The following is a 21,802-nucleotide window of genomic DNA, read 5'->3' as shown; positions in this document are numbered from 1 at the left end:
AAATAGATCTAAAAAAAAAAAGAAAAGAAAAAAGAAAGGAAGGAAGAAAGAAGAAAGAAAAGAAAAGATAAGAAGAAAGGGGGAGCATGGGTGGCTCAGTCAGTTGAGTGTCTGCCTTCGGCTCAGGTCATGATCCCGGGGTCATGGGATCGAGCCCCATGGCCAGCACCTTGTTCAGTGGGGAGTCTGCTTGACCCTCTCTGTCTGCCCCTCTCCTTACTCATGCTCTCTCTCTCTGAAATCAATAAGTAAAATCTTAAGAAGAAGAAGAGGAAGAAAGAAAGGAAGAGAAAGATGAAGTGGGAGGCAGGTAGACCAGCCAACAGAGCCGTTACTGGTTGTGCGGGTGCGGGAGGAGAGGGGCAGAGCAGTGGGGCTGAGCCCTGGGACTAGAGAATTAAGTCCCTCTGGTGATATCTAACCCTTTGTGCTTCCTTGGAAGGTTTTCAGAAAAGACCTACTGTGTTACTTTCCAAGCTGTGTTAGAATCCTGAGCTTTGGGGTGCTCTCATAGACCTTGAGGTGACCCAATGCATTTGGGTTCCATTTGCAAAATGTCAGTCTCGTTGTAGGGCTCAACAAATGCTCCCACTTACTACTCTGGAAGAAGACAGACCCGGCAGCTGGGCATCTCTGAAGAGCAGACAGAACACTTTCTGGAGATGCCAGGACCCTGGGCTAGGTAGGTTAAAGGAGTGCCAGGCCCCCAACTCGTCTCTCCCTACAGAGTGGCACTGTCCACTATGGTGGCCACTAATCACTATAATATTTACATTTAAATTAAAAACATTTTTTAATTAAAAGTGAGCACAGGGGGGAGGGTGGGGCAGAGGGAGAGGGAGAGAATATATATATTTTTTTATTTTAAGGTTTTATTTAGGGGTGCCTGGTCCCCAGAGTCCTGGGATCGAGCCCCGCATCGGGCTCCCTGCTTGGCTGGAAGCCTGCTTCTCCCTCTCCCACTCCCCTTGGTTGTGTTCCCTCTCTCGCTGTCTCTCTCTGTCAAATAAATAAATAAAATCTTTAAAAAAATAAAATAAAGGTTTTATTTATTTATTTGAGAGAAAGATCGAGAATAAGCGGAGGGAGGGAGAGGGCAAGCAGACAGCACACTGAGTGCAGAGCCCGACATGGGGCTCAGTCCCACGACCCTGAGATCATGACTCAGCTGAAATCAAGAGTCAGAGGCTTAACCGACTTAGCCACGCAGGTGCCCCGAGGGAGACAGACTCTTAAGCAGACTTTGCTGAGCACTGAGCGCAGAGCCCCAGGGCGGGGGGGGGGGGGGGGGGGGGAGGGGCTTGATCTCACGACCCTGAGACCATGATCTGAACCAAAACCAAGAGTTGGTTTCTTAACCGACTGTGCACCTAGGCACCCCTAAAAATTTTTTTTGAATGATTTTATTTATTTAAGAGAGAGAGTGAGAGCACACGAGTGGGGGGAGGGGCAGAGGGAGAGAGAAAATCCTAAGCAGACTCCGTGCCCAGAGTGGAGTCTGATGTGGGGCTCGATCCCAGGGCTCTGAGATCATGACCTGAGCCGAAACCAAGAGTCGGATATTCAACTGACTGAACCACGCAGGTGCCCCAGGAACTGAATTTTTAATCAAAAAAAATATTTGGAGGGGCACCTGGGGGGGTTCAGTCGGTTGAACGTCTGACTCTTGGTTTTTGGCTCAGGTCATGATCTCTGGGTCTTGGGATCGAGTCCTGCATCAGGCTCTGGTCCAGCAGGAAGTCTGCTTGATATTCTCTCCCTCTCCCTCTGCCCCTCTCCCACCTCTTTCTCTTTCTCTCAAATAAATAAATCTTAAAAAAAAAAAAATTCCATTCCCGAGTTGTACTTGGCCACACATCGAGTGCTGCTTCAACAGCCACATGTAGCTAGTGGCATCAAAGGGGACAACCCGGGGATAGAATACACCCATCAGCACAGACTCTTCTCTTGGACTGCGTGCTCTAGAAAGAGGAGGGAAAGCTCAAGTGGGTCAGTTTGTTTGTTTATACCTTGACTTGCTCCTGAAAAGATCAGAGGTCGTGGAGGACGGCCCGAGGCCGAGGCCGTCAGCCCAGTGCCCTGTGGCTGGAGATGGGGAGGTTGGCGTATGGGCTGACCCTGGTCATGAGTGGAGCAGCAGACAGAAGCCAGGCCCCAGTGGCGCAAAGCTCCGACCTCAGGGGCCCGGATAGGAAGCGGGAGGGAAAGCAGAGGTGGGCAAGCTAAGGGAGAGCGTGTCAAAGGGCAGGGCCGCGAGCAGTCAGATATTGAGCAATGAGCAAGCTACGGGAAAGAAGCTACGGGAAAGCAGCTCATTGCTCTCAGCAATATATGCTTATCTGACCTGTTTAATCAAGGAGTCCCCTGTGCCCTTCTGTTCTCAGATACAAACTCCAAATTCCAGCTAATCAGATGCAATTAAAGGATATCGTTGGTTGAGTACAAGTTCCGACTTGCCATACCTTGGGTAGGATGCCAGGCCTGGATCTGGGCTCACCACTGCCCCCCACCCCGGGCTGGGGTGTTTCAGCAGCCTTGCGGGAGGCGGAGGGACTGGGAAATGTCCTCCCGGTGGGTGATGTAAGGGGAGAGGCTCTCACCCAAGGGAGCCAGGCCCTGAGGGTTTGCCTGTGGTACTTTCAAAGCAAAGACAGGCTCTGGGGATGGGTTCTTTCTGAGGGCACATCGGAGTTTTTTTTAACTGTTTACTAAATTTGACTTTTGTGTTGAACTTGTTTTTTGGGATTAAAGACAAGCCAAACATAGATTAAGATGACATTAAGTTTCGTTGGTGAATTCAAAGACATCGTAGGTGGGGTGAGGAGCCTAGGGGGGCACCTTCTTGCTTAATATGAGATAGTATGTTCCCATCATCTATATTTTTACTTTTATTTTGAGGTATAACAGACTTACAGCAAAGCACAGTAAACTTTAATGTTTCGTGTACAGCTGGGGAATTTTTACGTATGTGTGTACCCGTGTAATCCCCTCCCAGAGCAGGGTACGGAACATTTCCCGTACGCTGGAAGCTTCCCTCATGCTCCCGACTGGTCCGTTCTCCACCCCAGAGGTAATTGCAATTCTGATTTCTAACCATGTCAGTTTCCTTTGCCTGTTCTTGAACTTCCTATAGATGGGCTTACACCGTATCTATGCTCTGTCTGGCTCCTTTGACTTGTAAGCCCGTGAAGTTTTTTTAGGGAAAATTTCGTAAAAACAGACCTACGATCCTTGACCTAAAACCACTGGGGCCAGATAGGTTTCAGAATTCAGAATTTTTTTTTAAAGATTTTATTTATTTATCTGAGAGAGAGCACAAGAGGAGGGTTGCGGAGTTGCGGGGTGGGGGGCAGAGGGAGAGACAGGCTCCCCGCTGAGCTAGGAGCCTGATGTGGGACTCGATCCCGGCACTCTGGGATCAAGTCCCGAATCAAAGGCAGACACTTAACAGACTGAGCCACCCAGGCGCCCCAAGAATTCAGAATTCTTCATAGTTTAGAGAGGGGCCGTGATGAGTTCATTTACACTGTGTGTTGGAAAACAGCCCCAGGAGGGTGTGGGATAGCGCCTGGAAAACACAGAAACAGTGCTGAGCGAAGTCCACGAATGTTCACACACTAAGGGGTGGAAATAAAGGCCATAAATAGCCTCACATTAGTTGAGGTCCATTTTGCTGCCAAATGAGTTCACATCAGGTCAGGCTTTGTAGTAAAATGCCTTATGATAAAAAATGGCTTTATCATACGGTTTTCAGCACTTTGGGGATTTTGAAACTGAGAGTAAGGGATGGTGGACCGTTAGTTCCCAATAAGCCCCCGGCCCCGGGGGAGGCAAACTGACTGGGTAGCAAGCACGAGGTTCCTGTGCTGATAGAAGGTTTCGGAAAGCAGCCGTCTCCGCTGGAGTGCGTTCAAGCTGGGCCTGCCAGGAGCGGCTCTCTCGGTTGGTCAGGCCGCTCGGGCGACCCACACTTGAACTTCTTTTTTTTTTTAAAGATTATTTATTTATTGATTGATTCAACAGAGATAGAGACAGCCAGCGAGAGAGGGAACACAAGCAGGGGGTGTGGGAGAGGAAGAAGCAGGCTCAGTGCGGAAGAGCCTGATGTGGGGCTCGATCCCACAACGCTGGGATCACGCCCTGGAGCCGAAGGCAGATGCTTAACCGCTGTGCCACCCAGGCGCCCCCACACTTGAACTTCTTTTTTTTTTTTTTTTTTTAAAGATTTTATTTATTTATTCGACAGAGATAGAGACAGCCAGCGAGAGAGGGAACACAAGCAGGGGGAATGGGAGAGAGAAGCAGGCCCACAGCAGAGGAGCCTGATGTGGGGCTCGATCCCACAACGCTGGGATCACGCCCCGAGCCGAAGGCAGACGCTCAACCGCTGTGCCACCCAGGCGCCCCCACACTTGAACTTCTGATACTGAAGGCGAATCGCTGCCGTAGGCCTGTGCATTTGGGCGTTCTTCTGGGATCCCTATCTTTGCTTAGATTTTCCAAACAGATCTGCTCCACAAATAAGGGTGGGAGCGTGGCTGGAGAGTGCCCTTGAGGATCCAAGTACTGCTTAGTTCGAGCCCCTGGCTGGGGCCCTGCGTTTCTAAGGGACCAGAGTCTGATGACAGACATGGTGACTCTTGGGGCAGGGCGGCAAGAAGGGGCAGACGCGGTAGAGGTTTAGGCAGGGAAGGAGCGAGGAGAGGACAAGTGAGGGTAGGATTAGGGTGATGGGGGGATTAGAGGGTGGGCAGGAAGACAATACACACAGACCCCCATGTAGGGTGGAGCCCCGAACAGACTCTCCTAGGGGCTGGGGGTTCCGCCTTCCGTTTCGGAGCCTGCGCAGAGCACCTATGTTGTGCCTGGCACCAGGGACATAAAGATGCGTAAGACCTGTTCCACACCTGTGGGACCTGTAGGGGGGCCAGAGCCCTCCTCTCTGACAAGCTCCCTGTTCACGTCTGCCCTCCTCCCTCTCTCCGCCAAAGGAACACACACCAGGAGTGGCCTCGCCACGCAGACCTCAGGCTCCAAAGCTTTTGGATTCTATCCCCCACCTCCCATCAACACGCCCAAGCCCTGTGGACCACGCCAGTAAAGCCCAGTGTAAAGGAAGGAAGGCATTCTTTGCTGACAGCAGCTTGCAGGTGTCAAAGTGATGTGTTGATTGGAGGCGTGGAGTGGGGTCACTGGGGCCTGGTTCCCCTCCAGCACTTAGTTGTGTGACCTTGGGCAAGTCTCCTGCCCAGAGTCTTCATCTCCTCATCTGTGGAATAAACAACTCCCTACCTCACAGAGTGTTGTGAGGACCAAGAGAAAAAATACGGAGGAAGATGTCAATGGCAAGGCTTATGAGCATCTGGGCTATGCTTCTGACGTGCCTACTGTAGCCGAGCCAGACGGAGAGCCTCCACCCAACACCGGAAGGAGGCGCTTCATTCCCCCTGTTGGGCACCCAGGGATGCTCCGGGGCTATGGAGCCTTATGGGTGACCCAGTAAAAGGCTCTCTGCACCCCAGATGTAGTTTTACTCGGTGGTTGCAACAGCTCTTTGGAAAAGAGTAGTGTTTGTTACAGTGTTACTTATAATAGTCCAAGAAAAGTTACTTTTCCCTGTAATCCCCAAGGCCCAGTGAGCGCTCCAGAAATGCATAAATTCAAGACTTGCAGACCCCAGTCCTCATGTTCTCCAGTGCCCCCTTTTGTGGTAGAGGGGTAAACCCCTTTGCTGTCCTGAAAGAGCTGAGGAAGGAATTGGGGCAAGAGCCACAGGGACCCAGAACCTGAGAGTTAAAAATGATTTTTCATGTGGACAACAGTCCTACTGCTTGGAAAGTTCCTGTATGACAAAGGGGGAGCCGAGGATGGTCATCGCAGAATTCTTTGGAAGAGCAATACGTCGAAAACAACGGTAATGCCCACCCATTGAGGGAGACAGCAGATACATGCGATTGGCTTCAATGCAGCCAGATGAAGAATGCTACAGAACAGCGTTTCCTCTGTGATGTTGCACAGACCCAAGCCTCAAGAGGATCCCTCAAGGGATTTCATAGTGAAATGTGCTTAGGAAATGCCAGTCTCCTCTTGATGATTCAGAATGCACATTAGTAAATTAAAGACTCTGAGAAATCCTCCAGGAAAGAAGCCCATTTAAAGCTGGCGTAAGTCAGTGCATCCCGAGCAGGTGGGGAAGGACTCTCCTATTAATAGCAAAATGGCTCTGGGGTTCTGTGGGACCAGTTCGGGAAACAGTGGGATAGCCGACCCACGTGGGAAGAGCTCAGTGAAAAATACAGGTTCTGAGAGTCTCTGCAGCATGACTGAAGCTAACAAATGTAGGTACATATTTGTATTTGAAAAAAGTCCAACAGGACGCTCCCCAGAACTTTAATGGTGGTTGGGGTGGTGGAATGATAGGTGATTTTTATCTTTTTATCTTTTTTAAAAATCTTTTTTGTTTGTTTGCTTTTCATCTTTTAGCTTATTTGGGGTTTATGAAACTGCCGTTCATCACTGTGTATACCTTTCATAATTAGAAAAAAAAAGAAAAAGAAAAAAGAAGAGAAATGAAAAGAAAAATAAGAAAAAAAGCAAAACGGAATAAAAAGGAAAGAAAAACTTGCCGAGGATCCTGGGACAGCGGAAGGCGCGCCCACCGCCCTGCGGCACCTAGAGTCTCCCGGCCTCCAGCTCCGGGAGAGGCCAGGCCCTTATTTAGGCAGGAGACATCCCAAGCTCGCATTCCAGTGGGAATCCTTCCCAGCGCATTCCTCTTCCAGCGTCCAGCTGCAGCCCGGCTCCTCCCTCCCAGGGCCTCCCTCTCCTTTGGTAGCCGCCACCGGCCCAGGCCAGGCCGCACATCTGGACCTCGTTAGGCGCCGCCGCACCAAAGCCGGCACATCTGGCCGCCTCTCGGCGAAGCTCGCGGCAGGGCAGCGGAGGGGAAGGGGCACGTCAGGACAGGGCCGCCCCGGCGCGCTCCGAGGCATCTGGAAGTGGGAAGCTGGTGGGCGGCGGGCAGCAGACAGTGCACTGCCAGCCAGGCTGGCCCTGGCCTCCGCCAGCAGCAGAGCAGCGCCCTCCCTGGCCGGGGAGACCCAGGCCCCCTGACGCCTCCCAGGCTGCCGGGGGGGGGGGGGGGGGGCGGGGCAGAGGAGGGGCAGGGCCTCTGGACCCAGTGCAAGGTGCTCTCTCTCGCCCTCCCGCTGGGTCCCGGGGGCCTGCCAGGATGGGGAACGGAGGGTAGCTTCCGGACCCGCCGCAGAGGAGGAATGACAGGATCAGGGCCTGCCCAGGATTGGGGTGGCCAAGCCTGGGGCTGGCAGGTTGGGAGGCAGGGTCTTCCACGTTAGGATGGAGAATACTCCTGTTTGGCATGAGAAAGGAAGGAGGTGGAATGAGGCACGTTGGAAACCGTCCCCGCTGCCTTTTCCCTACGCTGGGACAGGACCGGGTCCTTGGCTTTCCCCCTGCAGTGTGGTTATTTGCCCCGTTCGGGGCCTGTTAATCTCAGGCTTTAGCAGCCCTGCCGGGTCCTTCCTTGAGGCAGAAGCAGAGATAAAACAGCCCATGAAATAGAAAGCCCATCTGCTCAGCCCCTGTCCCTCCCCTTTGTTCCGCCTCTTTGCTCCGTGGCCTTGGACGTTGCCTGGCTCCCACCTGGATGGTCCCTGTTATCACAGGAACCTCCAGATTCCCCTGCCTTTGCTCCCCAGCTCCCCACCCCGTCTCTATCCACCCTGCCCCTGCCCGTCAGAGCCAGTGGCTTACCAACCCGACCCCCACACTAGCGTCCTTGGGAAAACTCTCAGGGAGTTCTTTTTTTTTTTTTTTTAAGATTTTATTTATTTATTTGACAGAGAATAGAGACAGCCAGCGAGAGAGGGAACACAAGCAGGGGGAGTGGGAGAGGAAGAAGCAGGCTCATAGCGGAGGAGCCTGATGTGGGGCTCGATCCCAGAACGCTGGGATCACGCCCTGAGCCGAAGGCAGACGCTTAACCGCTGTGCCACCCAGGCGCCCCTCAGGGAGTTCTAACGGGTGCCACTTGCTCATATAGAAGCTCAAAGCCTTCTAACCAAAGAGATAGGGCCCCAAATCCTACTGCTTATCTCTCTGAGCACGGTTTCCTCATCGATGAGGACAGTATCTGTAAGAGATCTGTTTTCAGCTCTGCAATAGAAATACAATAGTACTGGGGCCCCTGGGTGGGTCAGTCAGTTAAGCATCTGTCTTTGCTCGGGGTCTCGGAGGTCCTGGGATCAAGCCCCATGTCGGGCTCCGCGCTCAGTGGGGAGTCTGCTTCTCTCCCTCTCCCTCTGCCCCTCCCCTCATCATGCGCTCTCCCTCTCTCTCTCAAATAAATAAATAAAATCTTAAAAAAAAGAAATACAATAGTAGTATATATTTCTCCAACAGTAGTTACTATGTAATTGGGGGAGTATTTTACACTTTTCATTTTGGAATCATCTTAGATTTGTAGAAAAGTTGCCAAGATTGTACAGAGTTTCAGTAAACCCTTCACCCAGCTTCTCCTAAGCTTAACATCTTGCACAAGCAAGGTACATTTGCCAATACTAAGAAGTTAACATTGGCACAATGCTATCAGCTGAACTACAAACTTTATTCCCATTTTGCTGGTTTTTCCAAAACATATGTAATTTAAAATGTTCTACTAGCCATATATTTTTTTAAGGTAAGCCCTATGCCCAACACGGGACTTGAACTCACGACCACAAGATTGAGAGTCACATGCTCTACTGACTGAGCCAGCCAGGCGCCCCTACCAGCCACATTTTAAAAGAGTAGAATGAGAAAAAAAAAAAGTAAGATGAAAACAGGTCAAATTAATAACATTTTTTATTTAACCCAGTACTCCTAACATATTGTTGTGTAAGCATTCGTCAGTATAAAAACATTATTAATGAGGTATTCAACAATTTCTTTATACTATATCTTTGAAACCAGTGTGGATTTTACATCCCATAGCACCTCTCAGTTGGGACCCTAGATTTTCACTGGAAGTGTTTGCCCTGGGGGCGCCTGGCTGGCTCAGTTGGCTGGGCGTCAGACTCTCGCATTGTGAGACGGAGCCCCACATCAGGCTCTGCGCTCGGCGGGGAGTCTGCTTGGGATTCTGTCTCTCCCTCTTCCTCTGCCCCTCCCCCCCTTTCCTTTCTCTCTCAAATATCTAAACAAGTCTTAAAAAAAGGGAACTATTTGATCTGTAGTTAGACTTCCACGAAATTTACAGTTGAAACAGTAGATTAACAGAGCCAAATTGTTCTTTTTTTTTTTTTTTAAAGATTTTTAAATTTCTTTATTCGACAGAGATAGAGACAGCCAGCGAGAGAGGGAACACAAGCAGGGGGAGTGGGAGAGGAAGAAGCAGGCTCATAGAGGAAGAGCCTGATGTGGGGCTCGATCCCATAACACTGGGATCACGCTGAGCCGAAGGCAGATGCTTAACCGCTGTGCCACCCAGGTGCCCCAGAGCCAAATTGTTCTAAACATGCTTAAACGTTTTCCAAGAACTGAATTATCAGTTTTTAAATTTAAGATTATATTAAATTAAATTAAAAATGTAGTTCCTCAGGGCACCTGGGCGGCTCAGTCGGTTAAGCATCTGACTCTTGATTTCAGCTCAGGTCTTGATCTCAGGGTCCTGAGGTCAAGACCCGCGTTGGGCTCAATGCTAGGCTTGGAGCCTACTTTAAAAAATATATAGATAGATACAGAGATATATAGATATATATCTCTGTATTTATATATATAGTTCCTTATTGCTCTAGCCACTTTTCAAGTGCTCAGTAGCCGCATATGGCTAGTGACTACGATATCGGACCGCTCAGATTGAAAGGATTAAAGGGGGACTGAATGAAGAACAGTGCCTACCTAACACATGGGGTGTGCGCAGTAAATGGCGTCTACTATTATTAAAGCCTAGAGTTGCTGCTGGTAAAATGCAGTCTCTAATCATGTTATCAAGACTTTTGTGTCCACTGACTGCCAGGTGTCCTAGAAGGAAGCAGAGAAAGATATTGGTCTGGAAAGCGAAAATGAGGAGGAGGCCCCAGACAAGGGGGCCCTGTGTGTTTCACCCTCCATGAGCTGGGCTCCCATGCCCCGGCCCCTTCACCGTCTCTTGCCTTCAGTGTCCTGGCAGTGGTCAGGGCAGGACCTGGTACTTCTGTTCACAGGTGAGGCTCCAAGGGTCTGAGAGCTGAAGAGGGGGAGGCAGGAACCCTGAGTTCCCTCTCAGCTGCTGTTTGCCGTATTCTTCCATCTAGGTGCTCTTTTCCCTCTCTGGGCCTCAGTTTCCCCAAATGGGTTAAGGGAAATTGGTTGGGGCTACTGGGTCCATCAGAACATTTTCACATTGTTCAAATAGGGGACATTTGGCTGGCCCTCACTTCTTAAAATGTCCATAATGCTGATTTGTAAATAAGCAAATAGAAAAGAGAGAAAGAAAACTTATTTTTCCGTTCACATGTAGTTTGTAATATTTGTGTCCACAGGTTGGGACACCCTCTCCCAGTCTCGGGGTGCCTAGGAAACCTAATTAATTATGGAATTATGGGGTGCTGCTTGTGCTAATGTAGAATCCCGGCCGAGGGAGTTCGGTGTCTCAGGGGATATTTATAATGAGCTGTGGCAGTCTGGTGAGTCACTGCTCTGCCCTCCAAGAGGACACACCTGCCTCCCAGGAGTGGAGGCTTTGGCTAACTGGTCAGGCCCCCTTCCGTGGCCAGGCTGGACACACACACACTGTTGGGGAACCCTCCCCCTTCCCGGGGATCCCCTGGGACACTGATCAATGCAACCCATCCCCCTCCCACGTTTTAGCAGAATTTCCCAACAGCCTCGCACTTCCCAGACTGAGGCGGTGCTGTCCGTCATCGATGATGCTAGACTGGCTGCACCCTGGGAACATCTCACTGCAGAGAGACTCCTTCTGGGAAAGGTTTCTACGGTCAAGTCCAGCTGTGCAGCCAGGCTCTTGAGCTGCTTCCATCCAGGCGCGGCTCTTCCGGGACACAGAGAAGCAAAGCCCAAAAAGGAGAGGGGAGCATCGAGCCTTTTCTGTGCCAAGTCCTGGGCAGCACTCTTGGCATCCCTTAGCTCACTAAAGTGTCACAATAAGCTCTGTGACATTTTACACACTTTACAGCCCGAGAAACTGAGACTCGGGAAAAGCAGCTAGGAAGGAGCACACAAATAGAAAGTGCTAGAGCCAGGATTCCAGCCCAGGCCTGTCTAACTCCAAAGCTCTTGTTTTTGCAAGATCATCTCAAGCTATCCTACTAGATATACAAAACACTTTCATATCTGTCTGTCTATATCTATCTATCTATCATCTATCTATCTTACAAAATCCTCAAAATATTCAGGGCAGGGCCAAATAGAGAAAGAGGAATAACCTCCAAACTAATAGAGGGAAACATTCAATGGCAAAAAAAAAATAATAAATCCAGAAGAAGGGAAAAAAAAACCCAGAACACACAAGAAAAACCCAAACAAACCCACAGAACAGACAGAACTAACAGAAAGCACAGAGTAGATTTAATCCCAAATATATTAATCATTACATTAAGTATAAATGGACTAAATGCTCCCCAAAAAAGATAAAGATTGTCAGAATGGAGAGAGGACAAACCGCCTGAGGCTTACAAGAGATACATCCAAAACATCAGAAGGATTCAGAAAGGTCGAGGGAACCAAAGTCTGAAGCAGGGATCTCTGAGGCTGCATGCAGGAGCTGATCCCTCTCCTAGACCTCAGCCCTCCGACTTGTCCCTTTCTTTGCTTTAACACAGTGGTCCCATGAGCATGTGGTTTACCGGAAGCCATTCAGGCCCTGGCATTAGATGAACAAACCATGTGACCTGGACTTTCTTAGGTGATCTGAGCCTCAGTGTCCTTCTCTGTAAAATGGAACAATAATTCATACCTAACTTGTTCATGGCACCAGGCGCACAATGGAACTCTTACTATGCTTATTTTTTTGCTTCACAATGATAATTTTACATGTACCTATGTAATTGATAAGATTCTATGGGCTGTCCCTGGCAATCTGATAGAATATTAAAATCTTTTCCCTGTGTGTTTTTGGAGGCGGTGGAGCATGGTGGGCTCTTCCTTCTAGGCTGGGAGATTTGAGCGGGGCCAAGAGGTGACTCCGGGATGCCCTCTTCCTGTTTGTTGGCAAGTCTGACCAATCTGTTGTTCTGTCTTTGATTAGGTCACACTCTTGCTCAGACCCTGACCTTGACAATTTCCTACAGTCTGTGTGTCAGGTTCCCTCCTGTCTCTAAAGCATCTGATGGCTTGCTTCCTGCCCTTTCCTCACCCCTGCAGGCAGACAACTGCTCAGTCCTTCCCTGCACCCCGCTTCAAAGACTGGCAGGCTCTCCGCACATTCCCCGATGGGGCTGCCCCTCCTCCTTTGTCATCCGGGTTCACACTCCCTCTTCTGCAATTCTGAAATCTGAAAGCTCTGGAAACCAGTCTTTAAAAAAAATGAGCCTGATATAAACTGATTTGGCTGCAAATCTGGTCTGCCTGCCATGAGGTTATTTAAAGTCTTTATTATGTCTCTTACTGCTCATACATTTCACCACAGAAACTTCGCTGTGTTTAATTGAGGGTGCTGCCCCAGACCCTGCTGGGGTGTTCTGTAGCCTGTGCACCGTGTGACCCTTCTGACATCTAGAAAGCTCTGAAAACCCACACGTGTCTGACCCCAGGGCTTCAGGTGGAGGGCTGTGAGTAATGACAGCCTGAGGGCCCACCCCGTGCAGGCGTTTTATGTATTTACCACTCATCCTGGTCCCGACCCGTAAAGTGGGCATTAGCCCCTCCATTTCACAAATGAGGATACTGAGGCCCAAGGGTACAGAGCTGGGGAAAGTGGCTGAACCAAGTCCTTCAGAAGGCCCAGCCTCCTCCATCTTCTCCTTATCAAGTTGCTCTTCTTTCCCCTGGAACGCCCCGCCCCCACCCCCGCCGCTCCCTCTTCTCTGTCCTTCGAATGCTCCTGGGACTTCTGTATACGATAATGCCAGATTTTGTTTGTTCACTTGGCGGTATTCATTGAGAGCTTCTCACACCCTAATGTGCATGCGAAGTCTCAAGATGCTGGTTCTGATTTAATAGGTCTGGGAGTGATATTCTGCATTCCTAACAAGCTCCCAGTTGCTTTTGGACCCCACTTTGAGGACCAAGGGGCTAGGGGACAGGTGGGGATACAGAGCTGGGGAAGACTCAGTCCCTGCTCCCATCACGCTCAGGCACAAGAGCTCTATACGTACCAGATCGGGACATCGGGGGGTGGGTACTATTATTATCCTCATTTGACGGATGAGAAAATGAGCACAGAGAGGTTAACTAACTTGCCCAAGGTTACACAGCTTAAAAGTGACAGAGCCAGGATTTGAACCCCGTGAATCTGGCTCCAGAGCTCATGCTGTTAACTACTACACAACACACACGTTGGAGAGATGGACCCTCTCTGTGCAGTGTGATGAGGCAATGATTGCGGGCAGGACTGGCAACATCGGAGCACCGAGGGAGGACTGGGTTCCTTCTCAGCACATGGTGAATCTTCAGGGTAACTGGAACTCTTCCCTGTAAAATGTATTTTTTAAAGATTTTACTTTTAGGGGCGCCTGGGTGGTACGGCGGTTGGGCGTCTGCCTTCGGCTCAGGGCGTGATCCCGGCGTTATGGGATCGAGCCCCACATCAGGCTCCTCCGCTTTGAGCCTGCTTCTTCTTCTCCCACTCCCCCTGCCTGTGTTCCCTTTCTCGATGGCTGTCTCTATCTCTGTTGAATAAATAAATTTAAAAAATCTTAAAAAAAAAAAAGATTTTACTCTTATGTAATCTCTACCCCAACATGGTGCTCGAACTCACCACCCCGAGACCAAGAGTCGCTTGCTCCACGGACTGAGCCAGCCGGGTGTCCCTGGAGCTCCTCCCTTTAAATACCCAAACCATTCTCTTTCGAAGCTCTTTCTCTGAAATGCATTGTGCATCTTCCTGCTGCACATAATTGAACCTTGTCTTGATAACCCCTCTTGATAAAGGGCATGATTGGGGTTACTGATGTTTGTAACTATTTTGAAACCTCCGTTCTCAAACTATCAGCTTTCAGTTTCTCATTACTGCTCCTACGCCTGCTTCCAGTAAACTGTGGACCGAGAATCCGAGTGGCCAGCCTCGTTAGTGTTCTGTGTGAAGTAAGGGCACACAGGCACAGGGTAAGGCATAAACAGCTTTTGTTTTGTTTTGTTTGAAAGACACACACACTTTAGCTTTTGGGCATGGAATTTATGAGATTCCGTTTGGTTACTTATTTACATATTTTTGCTTATTTCCTGGTTCATAGATGTGTTTTTGGGAGTCGAGGGGGCTGGAGAAACAGCCTGTAGCTCTGATTTTCAAACTGGAATGTAATTAGACTCCCAGGGGAATTTTTCAAAGCTGCCAAGAGACCCGTTCTGGGTTCTCAGGTGGGAAGTGGGCTCTACGTTTTGAAAAACTGCTTTTGGAACCATCAGTAGTTACTGAGCTCTGTATCCTCCGTGCCCTGGGCGCTACGGACGAGAACACCTGGGAGCCCAGTCCTAATGCGTTACAACATCTAGATGAGTAGACAAGTTGAAACACATGGAATCAACTGAGGCTAGTTCCTTGCAAACAGAGAGGGCTAGTGACAGAACTCGGGCTGCATCTGAGGACATCTGTGGGGGAGGGGAGGGGAGGCCAGTTGGTGTGCTGTGAACAGCCTGGATGTGGAGTCATCAAACTTGGCCCTGAGTATCTGCCCCCTGACCTGCCAGCAGACTCCTATCCCCTCAGTTTCCTCATCTGTAAAATGGGGATAAGCCACTTTCCCACCCTGGGTCGTTGTGATCACAGAATGGCTGGGAAGGCACCCTGTAAACTGTAAGGTGTTGTCCAGGCATGTGCCGTGAGACTCTCGCAGGCTGCAGGGAACACGGACCCATCGTGCTTACTTCCAGGGATGAGGATTTATTAAAACTTCTTTTTCCCCCTTTTTAAAAAAGATTTATTTATTAGAGAGAGAGAGCGTGAGCAGGGGAGTGGAAAGAGAGAATCCCAAACAGACTCCAAGCTGAGCATGGAGCCTAATGTGGGGCTCGATCTGACGACCCGTGAGATCACGACCTGAGCCGAAACCAAGAGTTGAGCCACCCAGGCTCCCCAGTGGGGCTTTTTGTAAAGCTGTGCAGGGAAGGTGAGAAGCTCAGGGGTGCGTCTCATCAGACAGAGAGTAGCCCTCTGGAACAACTGGGTTCTCCTTCTGGAGTCCTTGGACCCTTATACCAAACATGGTAATGGACTCTCTCCCCCTAACGTCTTCCGCTGCCTCCTGGCTTCCCCCTCCTGGCTCCTGGCCACTGCCTTCTCCTCCAGTAGCCCTCACCTTCTGCCCACTTAATGGTCCCCTGGTTTTCAAGCATCCCTGGGAGGGGGAGCTGGCTAGGGAAGCCACTGTCCAATCCAGAAGGGCCCCCCTGGGCAGAGTTTGAATGCAAGCCGCCCCTCCCACAGGGCCCTCCTGCACATCCAGCCTGTAAATGGCTGCTTTGTGTCAGGCCAAACCTTGGCCGGGGCCGCGGTGGCCAGGGCGTGGGCTCCTGTGGCCCGGCAGCGGGAGGGTGCGCCTGGGGGGCTGTGGCTTGCCCTCGGAGAGAACCGTGCAGACTGTCCCTCGGAGAATGCGAGCTATTTTTATAGAAGGAGGACAGCACTAAGGCATTTAAGCTGGCCAGCAAACTGCACCTGCCTGTCATGTCTCACGTGCCACCCAGCGAAGGCCAGCCGCGGGCCACGCTATGCAGTCTGGGAAGGTGGTGGTGCCCTCCCTCTCCAGGTTCTGCAGCTTTCCCCGGTGCATGGCATGCACGCTCTTCTCCAGGGCCCCTGGCCTCCAGGGCCCCTGGCCCCCAGACGCTGACATTGCTGTGTGTGCTCCCCGATCCTGTGATTGAAATCTGCTGGCAGTGTTTCTCCGGGAGCAAGTTCACTGCCGCGCTGGATGTAGTCGAGAAGTTAGAACCAGCTCCTATGTTCAGCGGCGCGGGGGCGAGTTCCCTGAGCTGTAAGCGGGTGTATTTATGTGCCAGCGTGCAGGTACACACGAGGAGTCACGTGATCAAAGAATATTTAATGACGAGGTAAAATACTTTTTAAAATGCCAATTTGGTCTTATTTATATGTGTGTATGCAAATGTGTTTGTGTACATTTATCTGTACATACACTATTTACATAGAAAAAAACCAGAAGGTTTGCATAGAAAAAATGGTAGTGGTGGTTCTTTTCGGGTGATTTGAGCAAATTTTGTTTTGTTTTCTTATTTATGCTCTTCTCTTTTTCTACATTTTCTACAACACATGTGTTATTTTATAATCAGGAGAAGGAAACATAACTATCATTAAAAACCCCTCAAAAACCCTTAAACTGTGTCCTCGGGAAAAAAACTTACAACACATTGTCTATTCCACAGTTTTAAAAGATTGATAGTTCTCATGAGGGAGTTGTATTTTCGGGGAAAATGAAGCTTTTTGTTAAAGTTATGACGTTCTAAAGGTGGAATTCCCAGTGTCGGCGCTCTAGTAAGTGTTCGGAGGACAGCAAAGCCTCCTGGTTGCCTTGAAGTCAAACCCCAGAGGCGTCCTCCTCTGGGTTTCCTGGTAGGGAGGTTGTAAGGGTGGCTGGAGGTGGGGGAGGTAGAAGCCTCCAGAGTGGACAGAGCCTCCAGGACACTTCGTAGGCAGGGCACCTTGTTACCAACGTTAGAATAAAATGGAGGCTTATGTCATCATTGACAGCAGTGACCAAGTTTTTGCTTCCCTTCCTGGGAAAATCCCTCTCTCCAAAAGAAAGTGAAGAGGAGAGAAAGAGCCTCAAAAAGGCCATCAAGTGGCCACCACTGATGACCTCGGGTGTGTAGGGGAGGGGACAGCTGGGGGACAGGCGTTCGCTTTTTTTTTTTTTAATGGGGGAGGGGCAGAGGGAGAGGGAGTGAGAGAATCCCAAGCAGACTCAGGGCTGAGCTGGAAGCCCCAGGCGGGGCTCGGTCTCAGGACCCTGAGATCATGGCCTGAGCAGAAACCAAGAGTTGGAAGCTCAACTGACAGCACCACCCAGGCGCCCCGAGGGCACTTGCTTTTCAATTTGTGTCCTTTATAACAGTTAAAAAAAAGACATCATTACTGGTGATTTTTATTTTGCGCATATGTGGTTTTTTCGGTAGTCCTCAATTTTGTTTTTTAATCATGAACACCAGATACTTTTGTATCAGGGAAAAAAATGTCATAATGAAAGGACCAAACAGATGTGGTTGGCCACTGAGTGGCCATCGTGCTGCCCCCACCTGCGGGCCACCACCCGTCCTCACCGGAGGGCCAGGATCCTTGGGCTCGCAGCTGCTCACACTTGGCAAGACGGTGGGAAATAGAGCGGAGAACAAACAAGCAGCATTCGTCCTCTGCTCTGCTCGCTCCAGCCCCTCTGGATGAATCTCTGACCCCTGGGTGGCAGACACAGTCGTCTCCCCTCGATAGGATGGCCTTAGCTATCTCCCCAAGCTTGACCTCTTCTGTGCCTCCCTGCCCTGCGCCAGCTGCCCAGCCTCCCTGCTTAGCTGGACGCCGGCCCGGCCCCTTCTGACCAGTACTTTCCTGGGGCTGGGAATGCCCCGGCCTTTCACTCACTGGCACATGGTCCTTGGCTGAGTGGTGAGAACTGCAATCTCAAGACAGGCACGTCCAGCCTTCACGCAGACTGTCCGGGGTTTATCGGGCCTTGGAGGTCAATGCCCACCCTCTGGGTCAGCAGGTGAGTGTAGCCCAAGTTCAACAGAGAACCCCGAGTGAGATAGGGTGCCTTGGCCCTAACTTTACGAGGCCGCCTGCAAAAGCACCACAGATTTCGGGGTCCTAAGACGCCTGTCAAGTCACGCCTCCAGTAATTGCACTCCCAGCTGTGGGACCTTGAACATGCCCCTCTGAGCTGTGCTTCCCTCTTCGGTAAAATGGAGATGACAGGATCTCTTACCCAGGGCTTCCGTCGGGAGCAAAGAGGTTAACGTACGTGAAAATGCTTTGTGAGCCGAAGTGCTTAAATCGTGTTTTCTGTGAAGACCCCTTCGGGTGCTTTGAGACGTTTGAAAAACTCAGCTAGTTCTCGAGTGTTGGTTACCCGCTAACTATGCGTGCTCAGTATTTGACTTAATTCCCCTAGCAGGTCAAGAAATAGAAGATCTCTGTAGCTTGTCACCAAGGAACTTTGACTCAATTTGGGGAAATGGAACACTCCCACGAAAAGTCTGTCTTCTTTCTGTCAATGACCGGAGACTACTGGCCGTGAGCGTGGGGGCAGCGGGAACTACCTTTGGTGGCAGACAAACCCGAGTGCAAATGGGGCTCTGCACCTCAGTAAATTCCAAGAGACTGCGGATAAGTCCACTTCTTTCACTGGGCCGCAATTTCCTAGGCCGTGAAAAAGAAAGAGTGATGCCTGCCACACTAAGTCGTGCTAAGGATGAAAATAATGCATATAAATTGCTTACCTTGGTCAATGTCATAAATATCGCCAAAGTGAGGAAATTAACAAGGTTCCCCCTCCTTTTAATTTATTTTTATAAACTTTATTTTTAAAGATTTATTTATTTATTTATTTGAGAGAGCGCATGCGCTTGAGGTTGGGGGAGGGGCAGAAGGAGAGGGAGAGAGAATGAGCACCCTTCCTGCTGAGCGCAGAGCCCCAGTGCGGGACTCGACCTCACAACACTGCGATCATGACCTGAGGTGAAACCAAGAGTCAGATGCTCAACTGACTGAACCACCCAGATGCCCCTAATTTATTTTTAATTACAGTAAAAAACCAGGGAGAATCTGCCATCTTCACCATTCCTAAGTATACAGTTCAGGAGTGCGAAGTGTATTTACGTTATTGTGCAATAAATCTCTAGAACTTTTTCATCTTGCAAAACTGAAACAATTCCCCATTTCCCCTCCTCCCCCCAGCCCCTGCTAACCACCATTCTACTTTCTGTTTCTGTGAACTTGACCACTTTAGCGACCTCCTGTAAGCGGAATCATGTAGTATTTGCCTCTTTGTGTCTGGTTTATTTCACTTAGCATAATGTCCTCAAGGTTCATCCATGTTGTTTAGCAGGTGACAGGATTCCCTACCTTTTGAAGGCTAGGTAATATTTCATCGTATGGATGGACCACCTTTTGTTCATCCATTCATCCTTGGTGGATGTTTGGATTACCTCCACCTCTTGGTGGAACTGTGGGTAACACTGCAGTCAACATGGGTATGCAAATATCTCTTTGAGACCCCGCTTTCAATTCCTTTAAATAGATACCCAGAAGTCTGATTGCTGGATCATATGGTAGTTCTGTTTTTTATTGTTTGAGGACCCTCCAGACTGTTGTCCCCAGTGGTTGCACCATTTCACAATCCCACCAACGGTGCACAATGGTTCCAATCTCTCCACATCCTTGCCGATGCTTGTTACCATATATATATATATACATATATATATATATGTATATATATATATGTATATATATATATATTTAATGTAGCTGTCTTAATGGGTGTGAGTAAACAGATTCTCTTTTTGTAAAGCTATTAGAATTTCTTCTCACTGCTCCAGCAATGCTTCGATTGAGTCTGATTACGAGATTGACCCAGTATTTGGTCAAGGGAGTGTGTTTTCTTTGCAATCCTTGGAGAACCAAGCAAAGTGGGGCAGGAACACTGGTGTTTTTGACCTGCTGAGAGCTGTCACCTGTGGCCTGTGGCTGGTGAGGTGCACACATGAGCTGCAAAGGCAGGCCAAGCCCGCCACTATCGTCGCTTTGGCTCAAAAGATGTCACAGAGGAAGGAAGGTCCTCTTGGGGGCCCAGGTCCCCTCATGCGGCCCCTGTCACCCTGTTAGTGGCCTCTCACTGCTGTTATCTTACTCCTGACATCTCTCCCAAGGTGACCCTTGGTGAAGAAATTGTTGTTGACGAGTTCAAAGCCGAGGCTGTTTGGCTCTGTCCAAGGAGCTTTGCGGGGCCTCGAGGCATGATTGAGGGCCAAATAAAGAGGCACCAGCCTTGGGGCGCCGCGCAGGAGGGGCCCACGCTTGGGGAGCCTAGGGTGCTGCCCAGAAGAGACAAATAAGAGAAAACTGCAGATGGGGGGCCCTGCAGAAAGAGAACGTAAGTTGGCTGTGAGGTTGAGCCGGGCTAGTGGTGTCTCCCTCAAAAGAGACGGCGTGTGCAGCGGTCAGTGCTTGGCTTGTAAAGTGAGATAAGATTTGGGTTCAGACTTCACCGGATCCACCACTTAGTCAACGTGTGGTCTTGGGCAAGTTATGGAACTCCTTTGAGTCTCAGTTTCCTTTCTTTAAAATGGGATTACTTGGGGCACCTGGGTGGCTCAGTCGGTGAAGCATCTGCCTTCAGCTCAGGTCATGAGCTCAGGGTCCTGGGATCGAGTCCGGCATCGGGCTCCCTGCTTGGGGGGGATGTCTGCTTCTCCCTCTGCCCCTCCCCCCATGCATGCTCTCTCTCGCTCTCTCAAATAAATAAATAAAATCTTTAAAAAATTAAAAAATAAAAATAAAATGGGATTACATTAAAAAAAAAAAAAAAAGGAAAAAGGTGGCAGGGGGTGGGGGCGGCTCCTGGCTGGCTCAGTAGATAGAACATGTGACTCTTGATCTCGGGGTTGGGAGTTCTGCTTAAAAAAAAAAGGGAACAAAGATGCAACCTCAATGAGTTGTTGTGAGATCAGTATTGTTTATCATATGGCTACTGTTTATTAAGTAACCTCTGCGTGCCAGGGGCTTTGTCAAGCACCTTCTAAGCACATAGTATGAGCCAGTGGACAAGAGTGAAGGCTCTGGGGCAGGGCGCCTGGGTGGACCAGTCCACTAAGTGTCAGCCTTCGGCTCAGGTCATGATTCTGGGGTCCCGGCATCCACAGATCAAGTCCCGTGATAGGCTCCCTGCTCAGCAGAGAGCCTGCTTCTCCCTCTCTCACTCCTCCTGCTTGTGCTCGCTCTCTCTTTGCCAAATAAATAAATAAAATCTTAAAAAAAAAAAAAGAGTGAAGGCTCTGGGGTTTGACAAACGTTGGTTAAAAGCCTAGATCTGCTACCTGTTAACTGTGGGAACAGACAACACTGTTTACTTCCTGGGCCTCAGTCTACTCATCTTTATTTATTTTTTTTTAAGATTTTTTATTTATTTATTTGAAAGATAGTAAGTGAGCGAGAGAGAGAGAGCACAAGCTGGAGGAGGGGCTGAGGGAGAGGGAGAAACAGACTCCCCACTTAGGGGAGAGCTCGATGAGGGGCTCGATCCCAAGACTCTGGGATCATGACCTGAGCTGAACGCAGACACTTAACTGACCAAGCCACCCAGGCGCCCCTCTACTCATTTTTAAAATGGGGATGATAAGTGGCAATGTTAATGCCTGTCTCCCCAGCCTGACATAGGCATCCGGGTGGTATCACACAGTGCTGGGCACTGAGTACAAGTGCTTTCATTCAACGTGTTCATGACATGCCTACTCTGCACCAGCCCTGCTCTGGGGACAGGTGGTTCAGGGCGGATGAGACACAGCCCTGCCTTCAGGAAGTTACACTTCAGTGGACGAGACAGACAAGGGAGCAGCTCATTTCCATACTGGTCTGGAGTGGGAGGGTTGGGACGTGCGAAGCACCTTTACATGAAATAAAGACGTTTCTTTTTTTTTTTTT

At 49.8% G+C, this 21,802-nt stretch overlaps 1 long non-coding RNA gene across 1 annotated transcript; it reads left to right on the top strand.

Annotated features, from left to right (window-relative positions):
* The first annotated feature begins 209 nt into the window (after positions 1–209).
* LOC117802327 lies at positions 210–6,548 on the top strand. The gene is made up of 2 exons (XR_004625473.1): positions 210–682; positions 6,484–6,548. It is a non-coding gene; the product is annotated as an uncharacterized LOC117802327 (long non-coding RNA).
* Positions 6,549–21,802: the final 15,254 nt, after the last annotated feature.

Source organism: Ailuropoda melanoleuca, chromosome 5 (genome assembly GCF_002007445.2).
Source record: "Ailuropoda melanoleuca isolate Jingjing chromosome 5, ASM200744v2, whole genome shotgun sequence".
NCBI classification, from domain to species: Eukaryota; Metazoa; Chordata; class Mammalia; order Carnivora; family Ursidae; genus Ailuropoda; species Ailuropoda melanoleuca.
This window is presented reverse-complemented; position numbering and strand designations above follow the sequence as displayed.